This window comes from Rhinolophus hipposideros (genome assembly GCF_964194185.1).
Source record: "Rhinolophus hipposideros genome assembly, chromosome: 13".
In the NCBI taxonomy this organism is placed as follows: Eukaryota; Metazoa; Chordata; class Mammalia; order Chiroptera; family Rhinolophidae; genus Rhinolophus; species Rhinolophus hipposideros.
In genome coordinates this window covers 68928016-68946135 of record NC_138059.1, presented here as the reverse complement: position 1 = coordinate 68946135, position 18120 = coordinate 68928016, and the positions used below count along the sequence as shown (strand labels likewise).

General features: G+C 36.2%; 1 protein-coding gene across 4 annotated transcripts in view; it reads right to left on the bottom strand.

Moving 5' to 3' along the window:
* ZFHX4 (zinc finger homeobox 4) overlaps positions 1-18120 on the bottom strand; it is a 177809-nt gene that overhangs the window by 63195 nt on the left and 96494 nt on the right. The window lies entirely within an intron of this gene.

The window sequence follows — 18120 nt, the reverse complement described above, 5'->3', positions numbered from 1 at the left end:
ATTAAAGAAATAGAAATGATACACTCTAGACCTGAAAGAGATAGAGAGATAAAAGGGGGAGTCAAAACCCGGCTCAATACACACTTGAAAATGTGTGAGAGAGGACCCTGCTCCTGAATGTTCTCTACACCTAGTGATTTGGATGCATTTAGTTATGGAAACTGTTTCCACAGTGAATGTTAATGAGGATTTTTGTTTTCTGTTGGCTCCTTGGAAATTCTGATCTCTATCAATAGGTCTGACTCTCCCACCTGGGTTAACCTGCCTTCCAGTCCTGTTTATCTGTCTCGAAGGCTTGGTGAAAATCCTTAATTCAGGTTACTAGGCAACCCTGCAGGTGAGAAAATATAATATTTGGCTGGCTCCATTTTTGAATGCACACAGTGGCCTAATGCCTTCAAAATAGACTGCAAAGCATGTGCTGATAACTCTCTGCTATGTTCTCTGAAGGCGAGGTCAGAAGAAAATTAATTGATGCTGAAAATAATGACAGAAGGAGAGGGACCACTGAGATTTGGTGTGACTGGCATGTGATAATGTTAGCAAGAATCTCAGCATGTGACTGGACAGTGTGATGAAAAATATACCCTGTGCGAGGGAAAAACAAGTTACAAAACTTAATTAGTTTTTGACACTTCTTCATAAGTTATTATCTTTTCATTTGGAACATTGCCTTGGGACATCAATACACAAGAAGAAATGAAACATTCTTATTGTAAATAGGAAAGAAAGATGACTTTATATTGTGCCTCTCCTCTTTACATGTCCCTTTAGATAAACAAAATACCCACTGTAGGCTACAGGACAGAAAGGAGTGGATAATGCAAATGTGTCCTGCTCTTAAGTTTGACGTGGTCTTAGTCTGTGTATGATGCTGTGACAACGGATTATGTAATTTTGATTTGAAAAAAATAATAATAATAAGGTGGTGTGCAGATCAATGTGGTCAAAATCTGAGATGGGATGTCGTCAAATCATATCCTCTACAGCAATAATGCTTCCTGTACAGTGAATGTAGTTTTAATTCCTTTCCACGAAGGTTTATACCTAGAAGTAATTCACACTGATTACTAAATAACCCTCGTGCGCTGCTTTGTCTTTTGAATTTTAAAAAATACACTTGCCGTGAGCGATGAATTTCATAAACCAGCAGCTCTCATGCTTGATGAATCATTCTTATTTTATGCAGTGCTGTGTGATAGAGAACTAAGATAAAATATTCTATCCACAAGCTATTCGGTACAATTTATCATCAGCGGCTCAGTAGTCCAGTGATAATACCTGGCTTGCAGATTGTAATGATCAGATTCTGTTTTTATTTCAAACAGGAGCAATTCCGAATACCAGAGTTTTTAATTTACATACATTAGTGAGGTTCAAACGTGGCAATAGCTACAAGCAAATTCACTTGCAAACTCAATGCTCGCCTTGCATAATGGGTTCCCTTTAGCAATTACTCACCGGTGAAGTACCCAGATAAAAATGAAAACAAAGAGAAAAAAGGAAAATCATGATACATACACCACAGTGTGGGCTAGGATAATTACTGAACCATAGTGAAGGTCACGTTTATATCTGTTTTAGTAATGATTCGCGTACCCTTCCTCAGTATTGAATTCCTAATGCAATCTTCTTTCTAGTCTACGGTGCTATACTCTCTTTTCTCTGTACATTTTTTAAGTTTCAATACCAGCTTCCTATTCTACAAAAGTGGCAACACTCTTGTTAATAGAAATGAATCCTGATAACATTTTAAATGATTAAAATATGGAAACATCTGCTAAATACAGTAATCACACACACACACACACACACACACACACGCACACACACTCCACAAATATATCAAGTCAAACATTTAGCAAAACCGACAGGCCTATAATAAAATACCTCTTATAGTTACATCACTTTTACACTGACCACAGTATTGAGCTTGAATTCCCAGCAGCATCATTACTAGACACTTTCTGCCACCTTTCTAAATCTGAAAAGCTTCCTACATTTAGTGAACATTAGGTAATGCTACATGCGATCAATAGCCAGCTATCAATTCCATACCTTGTTCAGCAGAACAAGACGATACAAGTAAGCAAAAGGGCTGACAACATACTGCTTAAAACTAGACGTTTCTTAAAACGACTCGGTGGTTTTAAGGAAATACACGATGCACAGACAAAACAAACACCAAAATCGTCACACACACAATCGGAGTTTGCTCATCTGCCATTACATCCCATAATATTACAGAAAGCCCCGTGATGAGGCCCAAGGATAGACCAGGAGCTGTATGTTTATTCTGCATTTCCAGATTCTGGATCGTTTGTGTCCTGCTCTCAGGGTTCTATAAAAGCAGTCAGTCTTTAGGTTTATTAGCAGTGTGCTAAAAATGGCTATTTATCAGAGAGATCAGTAATATTTAAGAAATCACAACTCTGAGTGTGGAAACATTCCCTTCCAAATTCTCACATTAGGCCCTGCAGAGTAAGTTTTCAATTTCCAGACTTGAGAAAAATGTGTCACACCACTGATACGGCTCCTAGGACAAGCCACATTCAGAAGACGTGGAGGGATTGAATGTATGACAAAAATCGTCGGCCTGGCTGACGCCTTGGTGCCCGTCTAAAACATGGTGGAGAGGCTGTGGTCAGAGTGGGCTCTGGTGGCTGCCTCAGGAAAGTGCCTGGGTACGGCCACTCTACATTGGAAGGGACTCCATATTTTCCCCAATGTTATCAAGACAGAGTCACACATTGCCTATACCTGGGACACCTCATTAGCCTTTCTTGGAAATTATTCAATGAACCAGTGCAGGGAATCCTAAGAAATACATGGGTAGGAAGAGAAATCAGAAAATGGGGGCAGAAACGTCTGTATTTACAATGCTTTCCAGTGTGGGAAAACAGCCCGCCCTCTTTCTCCCTGGTTACAGAAATATTATCAGTAGGAGTGGCAATAACTCTTCCTTGAGAAGTTACAAATAAGAAATTGGACAGTTTAAGTTTTCAGACCTACCCAGGCCTCTGGTTTCTAAACTCTCCAGGGTGGTGTGGTTAGACAATTACAGTTGGTTCTAGCTCTTCCAGGCAGCACTCAACCACCGAAGTATTATGGTCTGTTTGTTTAACCACGCTGCTGTTCAGCTCCACCACCCCAAAGCCCAGCTGAGAGCAGGGGATCATGGGAATTACGAATACAAGACAAGTTCTGGCACTCGCTTGAAAGCTCCAGGGGTAGGTCTGGGTCCCTACCAGACAGTATGCTTATAGTGAAGGTCCAAAAATACAGATGTTATTGTTACGTTAGAGAGTCTTCTAGAAAATGAATTTCCTTGAAGTTATACTATGGTAAAAAGAAAAACCCAATTCATATTAAGTGTTTGTATGTGTGTGTGTGTGTATCCACTATTCTCTATTGTAAAATGATGTCATTTCTATAAATATAACTATATGTGTAATATTCAGCTGTGTCTTACCTAATCTAAAGTGATGTCATTCTATGAAACCGCTGTATTTTTCGAAATCATTTTCATTATTTCCTGATACACGCTTTCTATAAAGCCAGTTGAGTTGCCTGCCTACCCTACCTTACCGTTAAAATTTAGGCTCTCAAACTTTGATTATTTCACTGCTATTCCCAAATAGTCCCTGTATGAATGCACATTTATCGCCTGCTTCAAGCTCCCGTGGGACACCTTCAAGGACGTCTCCCATTCCACAACCCAATCCTTTGAGTCCCTCATTTTCTAAAGGTTTCAATACTTGTGATGAAACTCAGTTTTCTGTTTTCCCCAAGGTACTTAGAATAGCCCGTGTATTCCATAAAAACCGAACAGGCCTTTAAAACTAACAAAAGAATCCAAGGCTAAATAACCTGGGGGCACGAAGAAGGAAGGCCCCAACAATACTTACTTAAATACTTCAATTGCTTTTGTTGTGAAGATCAAGAAGGCCTAAAATGAACAGCTCTTCTTTTTCTGGGGTGTAGTAGCTACTTTCCTTTTTTTCTACAGTGTCCAATGAAGGAATTGCTTTTCCAAACTCAGACTTGCACTGACTTTTATTTAACTATTTGTTCTCCTCTTATCAGGTGTAATTACAATGGATGAGGAACCTAACATCTGGCTTACATCTTGTCTTCCATTTTCCTCAGACTTGAAGAGATTGCTTATATGACTGCGAGGGAAGATGCCACTTTGTACTTGTGTCTCTCCGAGCTGACTGATAGCTGGGCTAGAGACTACAGCCTCACGGAAATGTCTACAGAGATGGGCTTGACCTGGGGACAGACCTGATCTGTCCACTAAGAAGGAAAAGTGACAGGGTAGCAGCTTTCTCCATCTCTTTCCATTTTAATAAGATTTGAAGAAATTTGGTAGGCTTTTTTTTTTTTTTTGCTTGTTACATAATTACAGAAAATACATTTATAAACCATCATATTTAAGTAGAACTACGGATCTATATTTGATTCTACGTGGATGGAGGTTACGGCAGAATTTTGGTTCTAAAACAATGGGGAGTGTTAAGACTAACGAGGGGACAATCGTGGTCTTCTGTGTAAAACAGTTTTCCCGTTTGGTTTTCTTATCTGGAGTACATAGAAGAGTTTATTGTATTCATCTCATTGCTGTTCGTGTGTCCTACAGACCCAACTTTGTAATTTACCAACAGATGATAATGTAGCAAGACAAATCTGGCCATATAAAGAACTTTCCAAAGCACCATTTCTTGGATTCTGTATGTGAGAACCTCTTCTTTTATGTAAAAGGAATGAGAACCTCTTCTGAGAACAGAATCTGACACAAAAACTGCCTACCCAGCAACAGCAACAAACAACTCTTTGTGTCTTTTCAGCTGAAAATTTGAAAATTCATATATTTATCTTTTATCACTGCAGGCCATTCTAACCTCCCAGCGACAGAGGTGCAAACGTATTTCCAACTCAAAAGTTATTAATATTAATAGAAGAAATGCTTAAATTGGGGTCTTTCTATGCCAACTTCAGTTCCATGTAAATATTTATAGCTGTGCCATAAACCTTTGAAACGTTGTGTTTTTAATAGAAGTAACAGAGACATCATTATAATAGAGAAAAGAGCTCTGTTAAAATAAAAATATAAAATACTTAAAATGCTGATTGTGTTTATGACTCAGAAAAAAAAGGCTCCAGTGGGCATCAGGTCAGGTTTTCCTACTCAAGAGGACCAATTTTAAGTGGAGTGCATTAATTACTTCAACAGTGACTTTCAAAGAGCTTTTCTAATCAAAATGGTTTTATATACTTATAAGTCTCACTCCTATTTTTCCCCTATTTCTTGTTTTTACTTGTTGAACATGCTGTTGATTCTTCAAAAGTGATGGTCTTAATCTTACTACCAAGATTATTGTTTTTAAAAAAAATGGAAAGAAAAGAAAGAGAAATGAAAAGGAAAGGAAAGGAAAAAGGAACAAAATGAAATTACAGGCCGATCTCTTTTTAATAGTCTTTACATGGGGGGGGGTCTCTTAAATGAGTCTACGAAAAGGGGCAAATATACTAAACTAAACTGTGTTTTAGGGCTTCTGATTCTAGAAAAGGGTGAAATCATTTTTACAGTATCTACCATGCCTCCCAAAGTTCGTCTGTTGTAATTAGAGAAAGCCAAAAGAAAAACTGTCTATGTTTCTTAAAATGGGTCTGTGTTGTAGAGACGCATATGCAGTGACAATTTCACTCTGTTTACAGTTTCAAATCAGGTAGGGATTTTTAATATCCAAATACTTCATTTCACTCTGACATTCTGCTCTTACAGTAAGAAAACTCTCTTTAAAACAATTATTAGCTACATGACCAAATACAGACACAGCACACAGGCACACACTGGATGTTTGAAAATAATTTTACGCTCATACGCGGATATTTGAGAAAAATCTATATGCCCACCACCTTTTTAATTTTTTTTTTTTTTAAAGGCAAAAACGACTTCACCCCTAGTACAGGGCAGAAGAAACTCTAAAATGGTCCTTGAGAGGGAACCATAATTCTTCCCCACTGTATGCTTCACCTAGGCTGAAGCAGTAGAGTAGAGCCCATTGTTATTGTGTGGTTACAGTGTCCTGCGAGTCTGGACCAGTTATTAGGTCAGATGCTAACTTCCTAAGTACAAAAATGATGCTTTCTCCTGTGCGCTCTCCTCAGTGATGGCTGGAGTCGGTGCTAATTAAGGCCCTACAGCAATGTTCTTCTGGAGAGGTCAGGGACTTCCTTCTGACACCTGAACAGTACTCAACTCAAAGGAACTGCCCCTAATCTGAAATGATGTGATGTAGAGCTGGCCTTTCAGATTCCCCATATATTTAAAGGAAAATGACAGTTAATGGCAGGGGTGTCAAACAAGGGCAGATGGAGAAGCCAGGAGGAATGTCACTCCGTGGCTAAGTTTACCTGCAATTAGTCCACTTAAGAGCCAGTAGACAATACAGCCCTGGACACCTCGTTACCACTTCAGTACTCCTGAAATGTGAGGAAGAAACCTGTATCTGGCATGCCTGGGACAGATAACATCCCACAATTGAAGAACGCTTTGCTTAAGGATTTCTCTATGCTGGACTTTCTTTGCACCAAGAAACGTTATCATCTTTTCCACGGTCTTTCAGAACGATTAAACCATAATCTTTATTAGTGGTTGTATTAGTAATCACACAAATAATAAATTCAAATAAATAGGACACTCTTACATTTCTTACTGGGAATAAGTCACTGTGGTAATTCATCTTGGAGTCATTTTCTTTTGCCCCTCGAGGTACAGAACTCGCAAAACCACAAAAATATTCAAAAGAGAAACCCCAGATTTATTGTCAGTTAGTTTTAATAGACACCTGCACCGCTTACTAATTACTTCAAAAACTGTAAAGTCTGTTGGCATTAATCCACTCCTTGCTTTCTTCTGCCCCCCACCCTCCCCTCAGTGACACACCTGCATGCCATGAATTGACACTGTATTTATCTCAGCATTTCTTGTTGCTGTTACACTACAGAATTACTGTTCATGATGGAATGGCTGAGGTTGGACCACAGCTCTGCCTGTACTGCATTTAGTTTTAGAAGTAATATTTAGCATAGTCTAAAAACTTTTTCCAGGGCAAATGAATTTATAAGGTCACCACCTTCATAACCAAGTCCAAACTCTCTTGAAAAAATACAATTCAAATATGAAAATTACATCTATGTATTTAAAGGTTTCAATGGCTATATAGTTAAAAGGTAGACATTAAAATTCTTTTTATGCATAATATGTATGGTAAGCGGTGCCAGGTTTTTGTGTAAAAGGATACATTTTTCATAGTATAATGGGCAATTTTAATACATACTGAATCTTGTGCGTTGTAATATCCAAGTAAAATATTGCTAATCAGAGAATTTTAGAGGTTAGAGATCATTTATGCCACAGCCTGCCTTTTACAGATGAAGAAATAAAAGTTCAGAGATGTTAGATGATTCTCCCCAGTTAACAGTAAGACAGATTAAAATTCTGTTTTCTATGTACTCAATAGAGTGGAATAATTTGTCTCCCTTTCTTTGCCACCCTGCCTTCCTTAAATAAGTTTAGTACTTTCTGCAAAGAATGAACTGTCCCAACATTGAAACATAGCAAAAATACCTGAAGACATAAAAATACGTCCTCAAATTCGTTAGAAAGATAGGATGTTCATATTACTTATAAATGTTATTGAACCTTATATCAAGGTTCCCATTTATCTAAATCGTTTTCTACATTAGAAGCCAAACCTTCAACTTTAAAATGGGAGAACAGCAAGAGATTTTTCTACCAAACTGTCTTAAAGACGACAAACTCATGGTTATCTTTGAAAGAGCTGAAGTTCAAGGCGGGGGGTGGGGGGGTGAGGGGAGAAAGGGGAGCATGGCATAAACTGAGACTGAGCCACGGACACCCAAGAATGGCCGCAATCAAAAAAAGCCCAGGTGATCTGCATAAAAATTGAAGAGAGAATTTATAAAGTCAGGTTCTCACAACTCTTGAAATTCAGACAAACACCCTCATTAATCAAAAACAATCCCAATGAATAGCAAGGAAAAGACTCATTTTTGCTCAGAGAGGCGGGGCAGTTTCTGTGCTATGTTTAACCAAACATATTTTCAATCAGTGTCTTTGTTTTAAGCAAATTGGAATAAAGATATTAAGCCAACGAATCTGACTGAAAATTTTTGGTTTAAGAATTCTAGTATTAAAGACTCAACCAAAAAAAAAAAAAAAAAATGGCGTAGGCCTCCTGGCCCCTTTAAAAATTCTTCTCTGGTTGAGTGGCTGTTACTCAACCAAGCAGACCCAGTAATCCATCCTCTGGTGCTCACAGGACGCTGGACGCTAGATGGGAATGTAAACTTCGCCCCTGGGAACCTAAAAGGTAGCAAGCTTCTGCAACTGAGCTATTCCAACTTGGGAATTATGCTGCTGGATACAAAATGGGGCTGTCCTTTACATTACAAAAAAAAAAAAAAAAAAAAAAAAAGTAGCCAAGAGAAAGACAACTAATGATATTTGTTCAACAAGCTCCCAAAACTTGGAACCAGAGGTTTATTCCTTACAGAAAACCAAACTTGATTCATTCTGAGAGAATTAAATATTGTCAGTGCTTTACTTTTAAACTGTAGTATCAGACTTTTATCTGAAGCTAATATTTCATTCTATGGAAAATTTTAGAAAAATGTTATGTTTCAGGAAGACTTTACTTGGAAAAATATTTGTATACTTTGGTTTGTCAACCTGTCAATAATAGCATTTTTAATAACAATTCATAAGTGTCACACTTGATAACAAGTAAGAATGCAGGAGTCATTTTGGATTAAAAACCCTAGCTCTGTCATTTCTCAGCTGTGTGACTTTGTCAGAGTTTTAACATCTGAGCCTCTGTTTGTTTTCTAGGATGAAAATCAGAGATAGTAATAATTTTCCCCTCAATTTGTCATTGATGAATTTAAGTAAGTTAATACATTTAAGGCACATCACAATGCCTGACAATCAATAAATTACTATTATTATAAAAAGTCTTTGACAACTTTTATTGTAAATTTTACTTTCTCAACCACTTAACTATATATAAATAACTTACAAAAATACATCCAGATATATAGAACAAGTTTTCCAGGCTTTTCAATATGCAAATATAGATGAACATCAATTGAACAACTCAGATATTTTGACATAAATTACAGAGTGAAGAGGAAGAGAATCTTTGAGAAGTTGCTGGCATGTCATATGAAATCAAATCTGAAACAAATCAAGCAAATCGTAAACATTTTAAGTGAGATCCAAATGCTTGTTTACATAGTAAACTCTAATGTCTCAGAAGATGCAGGTGTGCATTAGAATTTGAAAAATTATTTTTCTAAATGCATATGCACATATATTTACATTTTTATATAACAGGTTACAAAGACACTAATGGAACAGTCTATTATTTCTAAAATAATTTAACACTATTTCCAGTTCCATTAATAGCATAGAAATTAAACTTTTACAACCCTACGCAAACAAATCAAGATAATTCAGATCCCAAATCCTCAAACTGAAAGGGAGATTTGGTAATTATCAAACTAATTTGATTAATGGAGATGAATAAACTAGATGATTCTAACCCATGGATCTATGTTGGTCCTGAAATGCTTATTTTGACTGTATAAGTCAATTTAAGCTGGTTAAATGCTAAATGTACTGTCTTCACAGCACAAAGTGAAAATGAGATTTTGCAGTCATTTAGTTATCTTTATTAATGCAGGAAGCTAAAAACAATTGCCTATCATAAGATGCACATATTTATTTCCTGACAAAATATTGCTTTTGCACAACACAGATACAGTCTAAGGCTCACTCATTACCCTTGGTAATTTGGCTCTCTGATTCCCCATTAGAGCACTTCATACAAATGTTTCTTTCAAATTACTCTATTATGTCATAATCAAAAGATGGAATTTAGCCAAAATGTTTGTTTACCATCTTGTAGATAGTCAAAACAGTCTGTTGGTGTACTCTTTGATATTAATTCCTACTCATCCAGGAGTGGATTTTGGCCAAAACATTTGATTGCTCTTCTGGGGACTTATACAGTCGTGTGTCAGTTTAGTCTAATGTGAGCCAACAGCTAGGCAATAATGGAAGTTGCTTCCTATTGAGCCAGCTGATTTCTCTGTTTACCCACATAATGACAAGTAAATACTCTGATCTTAAATTTTCCAGAAAACAAAATAACACACTGGTATGAAATAAGTGTTTTCATACATTATTTTATTGGAGTGTCCGATTTAATCCTTAAGGCAATGTTGACAGTTTGCTAACATAATTAATCTGATCAGTGCAATCAAAAAATAAGCAGCATAGTCATAACAGTCAGGTTAAACAATTTACTTAGTCTGGTCCAAACCCCAGAACCAAACATTTGGCTCTTGATAACAAAATGACAGTATTTAATTTGATATCTAGATCTCCTGATAAGTGACGTTGAGCAGCATTAATTGAGGAGAAATTCAGTTTTCAACTAGTCAGCTGTCGTATGTGTTCATGGGTCCCCAAATGGCATTTCAGTGTCCAACGTCTACCAAATCAGAACTAACCCAGAAACCATTCGTGTTAATCCACCAGAATCCCTACTATAAATTGGACACCGTGGAAGATATATTAGAAACAGGAGACACGTTTGAAGATAGTGGGGCCTAGACTGAGAGCCAAGAGGCAAGACTCAAACTGATAAACTAAAAATCAAGAACACAATTCAATATGTAATTGAGTGCCGAGTTGTATGATCCAGCAACTACTAGAGAAGATCCCTGATGAGGGGTATATATCATCAGTACAGGTGGCAGTTATGAGGGAAGGGGGAATGGATGCTGGCCTGTAAAAAAGATACAAAGGATTGTTAAGGAAAGAAGCTATGATGCTTCTGGAAATATGGGCAACACGAGCGAACACTAGGATAAGAGTATGACCATGCGGTTCGGGAAGTGGGCAAGGGAGAAATAAGGTTTCCTAAGCAGGGAAGACCATGCTATTGTCCAACCTCATGTCTTCCCTTAATAATAAGAGTCCAAACTGCTGAGACCTACCTCCATGATCTCTGAGAATTCTAACTGGTGTAACCTTGGGCAACTCATTTACCCTGGAGGTACCCTCAATGTCCTGCTTTGTAAAATAAGTGCTACAATGGTACCACTAGCTAACCATTCCTGTGAGGAATAATTGAGCTTACGTGTGTAAAGTACTTCAAATAGTTACTGGCATATGGGCAACACAAGCATATAGATTGTTTAGTAAATTCTGCTTTCATAAATATCCTCCTCGTTATTAGTAGTAATCATGAATTCTCTTGCTCTAAGCCTGGCTCCTGCTTTCAGTCCTCTTTTCCAGTGTTGCTTCCCAATCTCTTACCCTTCGTCTCAGCCAAACTGCACTACTGACCTCTCTCTCAACGTACCTTATGGTTTTCAAATTCGGAGCTTTGGCTCACCTTGTCCTAATTCATCCAAAGTTTTGTTACCCAACCACTGTCTTCTTCTCCTGTTGAAATCCTGCCCATATTTCAAGGCTCTCTCATCTGGTATGTCTTCCATTTTGTTTCAGATTTATGTCTTAGCTACCTCTCATTGGCCTGTGTTTGCTCATCATACTTGGTGGCGTGCACCAGTTACCTCTTAAACTGTAAGTTCTTTGAAGACAGACATTTTTGTTGTTATTGTTGTTGTTGGGGCCTCACCCGATAGCATGCCAATCAGAAGTCATGAAATTTTTGCTGAATCAAAAGCAATACTAAGCAGTTAAATATGGCATATATGGTGTGTATTTATACATAGTGATTATGCTATTTACAAGAAGAGAGATTGTATAACCCTGAGTCCATGGATTTTAACTATCTACCTATAGCAATTAAACATGTTGGTCATTTGATCTTCTCAGAAAATGACAGCGATCATGCTATGACTGGTTGGGGTGAATAAATCTCATGCTTTGAGCTTTTCTTCATCATGAGAAACAAATAGCCCTGAGACTCCCACCCTCAAAAGTATTGTGAACAAGAGCATACCCTTGCCTTGGGGTTTCTGATTTTCAAATTGCAATAAGGGACCCCTGCTCAAAATTTCACCTATGGGAACTCAATTATTCAGAATTGTTTTTCTTTTTCAGTTTTTGCAACAACAATATGATTATAACAGGTTGCCTAAACCTTAGCTGGGGAAGGAGAGAATATCATTTTATACAGTTCTTATATTTTTTAGGGTTTAGTTATCAGGATATATTAAAACAAACTCTTGTATATGTGACGGATTCTAAGACATCATCATTAAATTAGCCACACTTTCAAAATTCGACATGTCGATGTGTCTACCATTTACTATGTCACACTACCTGGAGTTGTTTGTCTTATCCAAACTGATGTGCTCAAAAACAAAAATTCCATTGAATTACACGTTATAAGCTCACATTATCTCTTTATCCAAAATGCTCAAAAAGTATAATTCACAGTCACCATGTCTGACTTCACGAATCAGGCTTCCATAGGAAACTCTCCTGTATGTGGTTACGTAGTAGTTTTCCTACATGAGGATGCTAGCTAGTGGAGGAAGAAGAAGAGAATGACAAACAGAATTTTGTCACTGGTTGAAAATGGAAGAGGATTATCATGGAAATGCTTTCTATTTTTTTTTGAAGTTCTGTCTCACATGTCTGTTCTTTCCCTCAAGAGTATTATTTCCTAGAGAAGAGTGCATAGCACACATTCTGGAGTCAGACTGCTCTTCACATCCCAGCTACATTACTGGGAAAATGAACCTGTGTAAACTTGTAATTAAATTTGACTATTCTAAGCCTGTTTCCTTGTCTATATAACAGTAATAATAATAGTACCTGCAACATAGTGTTGTTAGAGAATTCAATGAATTGGGGAAATCAAGGGCAACACAAACTTGCTTTTGGTGCTTATTATTCTCAGTGAACCCATTCAGATTCAAAGTCAAAATCTGAGTGTATGTACTGGCCATTGATAGCCAGTTTAGAAGCAAAGGACAAATACAAAGAAACTAGAGAACATTCAGGATAAATAGCTATCCACATCTGAATTATCCACATCATTGAGAAAAACATGCCACCTTAGTCTAAACTCTGAACAATTGCTTCAATTCTCCACCTCACTTGGCATCTACAGACAAGGTCTTCAACTCCAGTATCCACTGAAAGTCTTTGTATTTCAAATAAAAATAATAGACGCCATCAAGTATGTTAATGTCCATAATCATTGTAATTTTTGTAAATTATAACTGTCAGTGGTCACAAACGTACCCAATGAAAACATAAGGTAACAATTTAGCTTTTATATTACTACTCTCAGAAAAGAAGAGCCACTTGTAGGAAATTTAAGTAGGAAGGCAAATTTATAACATTTATTCTAAAAATAGGAGGACTTTTTTTCCTTTCCCAATGGGATTATTTCTAAGGTAATATTTGCTAGCAAATCTTTGCAGCCCAAATTTTACCTAAAAATTTACTCCTGCTTTTAATTTCTAATATAGAGTGACAATACACACTGCTGCTTTAGCTTCTATAAACAGCCTTTAAAGAACATGTTCAAAATATCTAGACTCCCATAAAACCATTTTCATTAATATATAGATTTTCAACCATGTTGCTGCCTCATTAAATAAAATTCACTTGACTCATTATGATATAATCTCATAAACATTACAATTTTCTTCATTATAGAAAATTATCTGGAGAGATATTTACCTTATAAGTTTATGTAAATAAAATTATATTTTTGGTCCTAATGATTAAAAATTGTTTGGACTCCCTTTTTAGGGTATTAAAACTTCATAAAATATTTCCTAGAATAAAAACTAGTAGTACTTAATTAAATATTTGCATTTATTACAAATGGAGAGATCTAATCGATATTAACTGCAGGTTACATAATTCATATTTTATTTTATTTTGTTGAACTTTGTCATTTTAATACCATCGACATTGATCGAATAAAAGAACATAAGATAACCTAATTATAAAATGTGTTGGCACATTCTGTTAAGATGCCAATAATCTCGGGGGAAAGTAGGAACTCAAGTCAATTCAGTATTTTTTTTTTTTTGCATTTAAACATAATAAAAAATGTTTTAAGAATGTTTTCTTACTTTTGGAAGAAAAATTCTCAGTATGCTTAAGAATGGACCTTCAAAGGATGCTTGTTTTTGTTAATTACATGTTGCTTGGATATTTAAATAAATCAAAGATTTTAAGTCTAAAGGTAACCCTGCAGTGTTTCTGTCCCCCAAATAATTACAGAGTGCAGCTCGACTGTCATTCACGGATATCTATTCCATTGTGTGAGGAGAAAAAGAAAATGGCGGCCCTTACATTCACACGTCACCCATGGCTAGAGCAATGACAAGACAGATTAGGATGTATATTAAATCTCACACATGACTGCCTTTCTGTATCAAGGTAAAAAATACTTGCTCTTACATACATTAGAGACCAGTGTTGCTCTGACATCTACATTAATATTGACAGCATATCAACATTTATTTTTACATTTACTGAGTCAATAACTACTTTAAACCTGGTAAAACTTAGATAACAGAAATGAAAAAAAAAAAATCTAACAGGCAGCCTTATTTTCTCATGTCAAAAAAAATTTGACCCCCCAACAGTACTGGGCTTTTATGAATTATCAATTCTGCAGCAATACATCAACTGGCATACACAGCTGTGACTTGGTAATCCAATCTCATTTGTCAAAAAAGAAATGTGGTAGATAGAGAAGGGTTCTAGAAAAAGAAACTCCTGTATAGACAATAACATAAATACTATATGCGTAGGAGACTGATTGTTTTAAAAAGCTGGATTAACACCATTGTATTAGTTCACCTTCTATACATTATTTTTACAGACAAGAGGAAATTGCCAGGCAGTAATCCTGCCTGCAAAATAACCACAGATGAGAAACACACATAAAGCTTACAAGAATGGGAAACACCAAATTGCTTAATTTGTTTAAGGTTTTTAACATATTTTCTTGTAAATCATGTTGAAAATTAGAAGTCCCATGTGAACTGGGTCAGGGAAAAAAGTCATCGTTTACTTTGCTTTAACATATCACAAAACTAAACAAAAGCCTATCTTCACTTCAAGGCCATATCTTAGTTTCATTAATAATTAAATATTGTTTTCCAATGATGGCTATTGTACACTCTCATTTGAACTATGTGACTTTTACTATTATTCTCAAAGACATTGTAATGCTTTTAAGACGCACAATATTTTATATACATTACACAAGAATGCCGCAAAATAAAACGTTCACTTTTTTTCAGGCTTAAGTCTAGCCTCACAGTATCCCTGGATGGGGAGAGATAGAAAGAAACCAATATTTAAAACAAAGCACTAGGACCTGCTATTCTTCTAATGCTTATATTCAAATGGTTGGTATTTCAATTTCAGTAATTAAGCTACGGCTGGAAGTACCATCATTCAGGAGAAACAAAATCACCAAACAGCCAAGCAAAGTTCTTTTGATTTTAAATGCATCACGCAACAATTCAAGTGCCCTTTGTTCATCTCCAAAGTCAGACAAGCTTTTATTAAAACATGGCTTTGAGAAGAGAGTACCTTTCTCCCTTTCCAGCACTCTGTGCAAAATGCTTCAGGTTGCAGCGATGTTCTTAGTAATAATTATCTCCATAAGATCCAAACTATCATGTATGTAAGTCCTTGAAAATGATGCCATTTTGTGAGGCCATGACAAAACTACATCCATGATTATAAGTCCTTCCATTAGTCAACCCATTGGTAAACAAAGGCAGGAATGAGAGGCCCTCCTGTGCTCTTCTACTAATGCTATACTAGCCTTTTCTAGCAAAACGTACGTAAAAGGAAAGATGAAGAGACATGCCTGGCACTGGAGAAACGTGCACTCTGGTGCCTGAGATTTTTATAGCATTAAAGGTGATTAATTAATATCAGTAATAGAGTGAGTCCCTAAAAGAAGTTAAAGGATCATTTTAACAAGTGATTAAACTGTCGTGATTATGAGAAAGGCATATTCTGTCCTTCACCGGAGGTCATTTTTATGCTCAACAAAGTGATGGAAAATTAACTATTTTCATAAACAGATGGTCTTTTGGATAATGGCTTGTACTTTTTAATTTCCTTTTTGGAAGTACATCATGCCAAATGTCAGCAACGTAAATAGTCTCCATTAGAAGTTGTCTGATATTGTTGGGAATCTTTTGAAGAGATATCCAGTTTTCCCCCAATATTATACGTGGAAAACAGAGAAGTTTAAGAAGGTACAGAAAGATAAAAATTTAATATATTTAAACCAAGGGGAAATGAATCCATATCAAATTCCAAGGTCAAAAATTTAAGGTTTAAAGCACTTATGATGTCTTCATTTCCAGTGCTCTGCTATCATTCAGAAGCCAGTAATCTTTAAATACGCTCACAGAAAACATCTTTTGTTCCTAAACCTTATTCTTAACAAGGGGTAAGTGATGCCCCATTTATAACATTTTCAATTCATAGAGTCCACATGTGGCCATGTCCTAGCATAGCCAGATAGAGTGTACATTTCAAAAAAAAAAACAACACACACACAAAAAACTAAACCTCATAAATCTCCAGAAATTCCTCACATCTATTATTTTTACCTTCTGCTGCTGATGAGCCTGTTGGGCTCTGTACAGAGGAAATTACAAGCGCTCCAGAAGATTTGGCAAGAAGACGCTAGAAGAAACAATGGGCAAAAAAAAAAAAAAAAAGAAAAAAAAGAAAGAAAAAGAAAAAAAAAACGTTCTTAACTGAAGCATCATATCCAGCGCTTTGGCTACCATTTACATATTTGAAATTACAGCTAATAAAATGGAAATTCCATTGAAATGGAATAAATTGTTTTCTGAAATCCCTATCTGATTACTGTTGGTGATGTCTGAAATTAAAGATGTTAAGCTACACTCAATATACTTTATGGAATTCAACTGACAGCTCACATGCTTATTGAAAATCTATCTGTTTATACAATTTTCCAATTAGAAACCAAGGTACTTGGATCTACCTAAAACTTACTCCTGGCCTTGTGATCACTTTCCTATTAATATATGTTACCAAACAAATCTCTCTTTACTTAATAGATGTTTGGAGGCTGTTGTAACAGCTGCTAACTAGTAAGGAAATGCCAGTAGAAATATTTTATAGTCACACATTTAAATACCATGGGAAGTCAGCTTAGAGTTGATGCCGAGGGAAATGCTTATGTTTAAGGCATATCCCACATAGTGATAAAAAATTAATAGGTCAAAAAATCTTTCACCCAATTATGTGTACATAATGCCAACACAATCAAGTACAAAGCAAAAGGCTAACCATCAGGCTTGTGTTTTTCTTCTTTACTCATTCTTAGCATCAATTTCTCCGCCAACTTGACTGGTTATGTTTTCGTTTTGAAGACACCATTTTATATCCCACATAAAGAAAATGACCTTAAAGAATACTTAATTACTCTTAGGTTCGAAGGAGGCTTAATTTACACGCCTAAAGTTTGTTAAAATGTAATTGGTATTTGCTGTTATATTTCATTCATCAGAAAAGCAAAAATGAGTAACTAATAATGTGCAGGTTCATTTAACAAGAATCTCTCTTGAAATAAAGGTGGAGGTAAAAGCCACCACTAAAGAACAAACAGAAGAAAACAAAACAAAAACCACTCCATGCATATCCATTGTTTACAACTCTACATAAAAAGTAAAAATCACAATTCAGCATATCTTAGCAAAAGGAGAAGTCACGACGTAATCAATTAGCCTCAACCTCACAAGTTACCAAATCAGCAAATACTCACATACTCATGGATTACCGGCCCAAGCCCATAGCGGAGAGACTAACCATTTACCTCCTCTTCCACTATTTCCTAGCTGTTAAAACCACCCAGACATAGGTCACCAAGCACCTGTAAGAGCCCTATCCCACTAAAGAAATACATTTTATTATTGTAAAAGCAAACCTAGTACTTAAGAACATTAACATGAGTGGCTTCCACTTCAAATTGGAAAGAACGACAATAGAACTCATCCAATGCTTTCCACAGAGTG